The sequence below is a fragment of the Rattus norvegicus genome, chromosome 10 (assembly GCF_036323735.1).
Source record: "Rattus norvegicus strain BN/NHsdMcwi chromosome 10, GRCr8, whole genome shotgun sequence".
NCBI classification, from domain to species: Eukaryota; Metazoa; Chordata; class Mammalia; order Rodentia; family Muridae; genus Rattus; species Rattus norvegicus.
In genome coordinates this window covers 99,895,954-99,901,953 of record NC_086028.1, presented here as the reverse complement: position 1 = coordinate 99,901,953, position 6,000 = coordinate 99,895,954, and the positions used below count along the sequence as shown (strand labels likewise).

Sequence of the window (6,000 nt, the reverse complement as noted above, 5' to 3'; positions counted from 1 at the left end):
CTTGGCAGTCCAGTCCCTTTCAGCTTCTTTCTAGTCCCAGCGAGTCTTAGACAGGAAGCAAGAACTTGTCCTCCAAGTTCTCCCTCCCAGTGAGCCCAACGCTTCCTGGCTTGGTGTTTTATTCCAGCTGTGTGAGGAAGCCTTAAGTCTCAAAACCTAGACTCCTTATTATTCACTAGGTTTATTTTACAAGTCATTTGGGACTTAAACACAAAAAAGGCTTCTTGCTACTTTTTTTATTCTAAAGAGTGTGTAAAATGTACACATACGGTTTAAAGAAGAATAATAAACTAAAACACCCATACATTCACATCCGCCATGAGAAACAGAACGCTGCCGGTCCGGGAGAAGGCTCCTGTGTGTTTACTCTTCCTCATCCCTCCCTGCTGCCACAGTTTCACAGCAATTGCTGTCCCCCCCCCTCCCCCCCACTTTTACAAAGTTTTACCAGGCATGCAGGTCTTCCTAAACAACACATTAATTTAGCTCTGCCTGACTCTCTAACTTCATGCTATAAGGGAACTACACAGTAGATTTTTTTTTCTCCCCCCTCGCTTTGCTTCTTAGACTCCACAATGTATTTTGGGGATTCATGCATTTTTAATGGGAATAGTTGCGGCTTATTCCGTTTTATTTCTAAGTAGTATCCCAGGATACGAATACTGTGCAATTCATTTGCCCTGTCTACTACTGGTGGAAATTAGGATCTGGGCAATTAGAAATGTCGCCGTGAATATTCATTTGTAGTGTTGTCCTCAGCCTGGTGGCTTTGACAGTAAATGCAGAATTTCAGGGTCTGATTCCAGAGCAACCACATAAGAATTTGCATTTTTAAAAAGTTTTATTTTTTCCAAGCGTAGCATGAAATATCTGTGTATTTTTTTGGAGACAGTGTCTCTCTCTCACATATGCCAAGTTGACCTTAAATTTGATTCGTAGCTGAGGGTGACTGTGAACCTCTGAACCTTTGGAGTCCAGCTCGCTGGTTCTGGGATTACAGGCGTGCAGCACCATGAATGCAGTGCTGGGGATTTAACTGAGGGCTTTGTGAGCACTGAGTAAGCATTCATCCTCAGATGTTTGCATCTGAACACAGTTAGGAGCACGTTAAGGTTTGAGGTGCAGGGGTTGGGGATTTAGCTCAGTGGTAGAGCACTTGCCTAGCAAGCGCAAGGCCCTGGGTTCGGTCCCCAGCTCCGAAAAAAAAGAAAAAAAAAAGGTTTGAGGTGCAAGGCTCTGTGCATCTGTGCCTCTTCCTGGAGGTGCAGTCACCGAGCCTGAGGAGAAGCACTCCTTCCACTGCTCTTGCAGTAACTGGTTAATGCTTTCCCAGGTGGCTGTCAACAGCCACTTGCCCCAGTGGAGGATGAGGGTGCCTGTTGGTCCCCATGTCTTGGTAGGTGGGAAGCTGGATCCAGGTAGGGTTTTCTTTGTTGTTTGTCTATTTCCCAACAGGAGCAAGCTGAAGACTCTGGGTCCACAGTTAGGGGAAGCCCCACGACTCACCACTTTTCCAATAGTTATGGGCTGTCATACTTCCTGTCCTAGAAAACTGCAGTTTGTGATTTTGCTCACTCTCCTCCTCCTCCTCCTTCTCCTCCTCCTCCTTCTCCTCCTTCTCCTCCTCCTCCTCCCCCTCCTCCTCCTTCCCCCTCCTCCTCTTCCTCCTTCTCCATTTCTTCTTCCTCCTCCTCCTCCCCCTCCTCCTCCTTCCCCCTCCTCCTCTTCCTCCTTCTCCATTTCTTCTTCCTCCTCATCTTCCTTCTTCCTCCTCTTCCTTCTCCTCTTCTTTCTTCTTCCTCAATTTCTTCCTCCTCCTCCTCCTCCCCCTCCCCCTCCTCCTCCTCTTCTTTCTCTTCCTCCTCCCTCATCTGTGTATATGCAGGCCAGAGATCGACCCATGTATTATTCCTTAGAATACTTTTGTTTTTTTAATGATTTATTTTACCGTGTTAGTTAATGTGCACACGTGTGTGCATCTATCTATATAAACACATGAGTTTAGGTGCCCACAGAGGCCAGAAGAGGGCCTGGAATTGGAATTACAGACTGTTGTAAGCTTCTAACATGGTTACTGGAAACTCAACTTGTTTTTTTCCGAAGAGCAATACACACTCTTAACCACTGGCCGTCTCTCTAGCCCTGCCCCCACTTTTTTTTTTTTTTTTTGAGACAGAATCATTTCACTAAACATAGAATTTACCCAGAAGGCTAGGCTGGCCAGCAAGCCCCGAGAGCCATCTGCAAAACATTGAGATTACAAATGTGTGCCACCGTGCCTAGCTTTACCTCAGTGCTGGCGATCAAACCCAGGACCTCACGCTTGTGTGGCAAGCACTTCCCTAACTGAGCCATCTCCCCAGAATTTACTTACTCTCTTGTGAGGCTGGTCGTCCTTTACTGATCCATTCATAGGAGATATTTGTGTAAGGACTTTTACACCTGTGTTCATGGGGCAGATAGTACGCAGTGTTAAACCATGACTTCCTGTCCCTGGGTCCATGGCTCAGCAAATCTTCCAATGCTTGGTCACCATGTGACACTTTCTTTGCCACCTTGTTGGGACCCTGTGACAGTGAGGAAGTGAGAGAAGGAGTCATTTGCTCTGTCCATGGTGCTTCAGAAGGTGTGACTTAAGTAACAGACGTATTTCCTCTTGAAGTTCTGTAGGTTGGAAAAGCAAGATTATAGTGTCAGCACATTCTCTTTGAGGCCTCTCTCCTTCAATGTGACTGCTACCCTCCCACTGTGCCCTCCTATTCTCTGGGTCTCTCTCTCTCTCTCTCTCTCTCTCTCTCTCCCTCTCCCTCTCCCTCTCCCTCTCCCTCTCCTTTTAAAATTTTAATTGTTTGAAAATTTCACATATGCTACTGTATTTATGTCATCTCATTCTCTCCCTCCTCCCTCACCCTCCTCCATCTCCTGCATACCCACTTACCCCCTCCCACATTCATGGTCTCTGTTTCTTTATTACTGTTACGTGCATACATACACATGAATATATGAATGCCACCTGCTGAATCTGTTTAGTGTTGCTTCTATGCCTGTGTGTTTAGGGATGATGGCCTGCTATTGGATAACCTATCTGGAGGCTCGTCCCCGGATGGCCTCTCCCTCTCTTATCTATGGATAAGATAAGATAATCTACTCTGATTTAAGAGTAGGGTCTTGTGAGATTTCCCCCATCCGTGTGGGCTTGTCAACTGGTGCCATTGTTGAGGGTTTTTTCAGGTGGCTGTACTGTCCAGATGTCCATGATGGACTCCGCTCATAACACATTAAAGAATCCACTAATAGGACTTCATTTCACCTTAATGTTTCACTGAAAGTCATTTTATATCTTCAAAGTTCCTGTTTCCAAGGTCAGTGCTTCTCTAGCTGTTGAGGGCAAGTCTTCACACATGAATGTGGGTCAGTGTGTGTAGCGGGGCACACAAGTCAAGGCTATGACAAAAATGTAGAGCGGGAGAGATGGCTCAGAGATTAAGATCACTGTCTACTCTTCCAGAGGTCCTGAGTTCAATTCCCAGCAACCACATGGTGGCTCACAACCATCTGTAATGAGATTTGGCGCCCTCTTCTGGCTTGTAGGTGTACATGCAGGTGGAATACTGTATATATAACAAATAAATCTTTAAAAACAAAAAACAAAACAATAATGTAAGCCACTTCTGTTCCTGGAGGCTACACCCATCCCACAGGTTTTCCCAGCTTCCTCTTGTTCTTTGTCAGTAACTCCAAAAGCTACATGCTTTATAGGGTAAGAAAAGGACTTACTCTGGGTCCCTGTATCGCACAGTGAAGCCTCAGCCACCTCCTGTGTGACACACTATAGCATAGGAAAAAATCCATGTTGTCTGTACTAGGCTCCGAGGTCTTGAAATTTTCCTACTTAAAAAAAAAATCTCTTTTATATGAACTAACTAGCTTTTCGCATGAGATTCAATTGTTATTTTTTTTTCTTTGCTGGTATTATCCTTTTCTGCCTTTGGAATTAAGATTAGGCTAGCCCTTACAACGGTCTGAGGCAGGTGCCTCCCCCTCCCCCAATGGCCTGCAAGAGCAGTTCCTAAAACATTGGGTAGAAATTGCTGATAAATCATTTGGAACGTGTCTTTTTTTTTTTTTTTTTCCTTCCTGGAAGAGTTTCAGCTAATAATTCAATTTCTTTAAAGGTCGTTAGCCTCTCTAGGTTTTCTCCTGCTTCTTGGATAAGTTGTATTTTTCAAGAGTTTGTCCATTTTGTCTAAGTTTTACAACTTATCACTAGGGGTTTTCGGACCCCCCCCCCACCCCCTTTCATGCGTTTAAGCACCAGGACTTTGGCTCCTATTTAATTCTTTGTGTTGTTTTCCAGCATGGCCCTCAGACTGATCTTGCAGGAAAATGGTCTTTTAAACAAATGGTGTGTGTGTGTGTGTGTGTGTGTGTGTGTGTAGTGTCTGCGCATATGTGTTTACGTGTGCGTGTGTGTTCTTGCACATGCTGTGCACATGTGTGTGTGGAGGCGGCAGCTTCCATACTCGCTCTCCATCGTTTTTTGGAGACAGAGTCTCCCCATGAAGCCGGCGCTCACCAATGATGCTGGTCTGGCTTGTCCGTCATCTCCAGGGATATGCTTGTCTCTGCCTCCTGCTGTGGGGGTTACAGGGGACCAGACCGTTTGATGTGGGTGCCGGGAATCGAACTCAGGTTCTCATGTTCATGTGGCAAGCATTTTATCAACTGAGTGTCTTGGGCCCCCTGGATGATCTTACTTAGGCAAAGCCTCTCTCAGAAAGCTGGCTTTAGGGTTTGGTATTCCTTCCTGTTGAACTTCGTTTCCCGTCTGCCATTTTACTCTTACCTTTGACATTTTCTGCCTTCATGGGGTCTCTTCTGTGGGTGTCCTCTGGGTTTCTTCATCTGAAGCACACCGAGTCTGTACGCACAGTGAGAATGGGAACTGTCTTTTATACATTGCATAACTTGCACCCTTACAATTTTTACATAGAATAACTTTGCTATCACTGATTTAAGCTTCTCTCTCTCTCTCCTGCCCCCTCCCCCTCCCTCCGCCTCTCCTCTCCCTCCTCCCCCTTTGTATAGTTCAAGCTGACCTCAAACTTGTGATCTTCCTGTCTCAGTATCCCGAGTGCTGGGTTCACAGAAACAAGCTATTTTTTCCGGCTCAGATACACAGATTTCACACACACACACACACACACACACACACACACACACACACACACACACACAGAGAGAGAGAGAGAGACACACACACACACACACACACACACACACACACTATTGTTTTGGAGACTAACTGTATCGCTGGCTGACTTGAAATTTGCTCTGTAAACCAGACTGGCCTCAAACTCATAGAGGTCACCCTGGCTGTGCTCCCTGGGTGCTGGGATTACATGTGTGCTCCATTCTGCTCAGTGTGGTTCCGTTCTTGTTACTGATTTTCTTACTTGACTATAGGAGTGGCCTAGCCCATAGGTGAGGTTGTGTAGGGTTTCCACAGAGCTCAGCCTATGTCCTGCTGCCATTGGGCACAGCCTCCTCTATAGAATTCCTTCTCAATTGTGTTTGCCGTTGTCTGTATTCTTGGTAAATTTCCTGTCTGGTCGATCAATTATTGAGACAGACATATTAAAAACCTTCACTCTGATGGCAAATGTCTCGGCTTTTTCCTGTGCCTTGTCAATTTGTATTTTATGCGTTCTGTACTTTGATTTTTAGTCTACAAAGTTTAGATTTAGAATGGATATATTTTTCTGATTTAATTAAATAAACCCTTTATTAGGGTGTAGGACGTCTTTAGTTTTACTAATCCCTTTTGTTTAAAAGTCCAGTTCATGTGATGTCAATACCAGGTCAGCAGCAGTCTTTTGCTTAGATATTTCTCCTCATATCTACCATGCTTCTCTGCACTTCACCGGCCAGGCTCATGTGTGTGTTACATGATGGTTTTAGCTGCACTCTCAGTCTGCTTGTTTCCTTTAACTTTGAGGA

At 45.2% G+C, this 6,000-nt stretch overlaps 1 long non-coding RNA gene across 5 annotated transcripts in view; it reads right to left on the bottom strand.

Annotated features, from left to right (window-relative positions):
- Nucleotides 1-1,921: 1,921 nt before the first annotated feature.
- Nucleotides 1,922-6,000, bottom strand: part of LOC120095212 (uncharacterized) — a 29,663-nt gene continuing 25,584 nt past the window's right edge. For 3 of the 5 annotated variants that reach the window (XR_010055476.1, XR_010055478.1, XR_005490538.2), the window contains exons 3-4: nucleotides 4,847-4,921; nucleotides 1,922-2,664 (exon numbers count right to left, since the gene is read on the bottom strand). This is a non-coding gene — a long non-coding RNA (uncharacterized LOC120095212). The remainder of the gene's footprint in view (nucleotides 2,665-4,846; nucleotides 4,922-6,000) is intronic. The other 2 variants (XR_010055477.1, XR_005490540.2) reach the window with 1 other exon arrangement.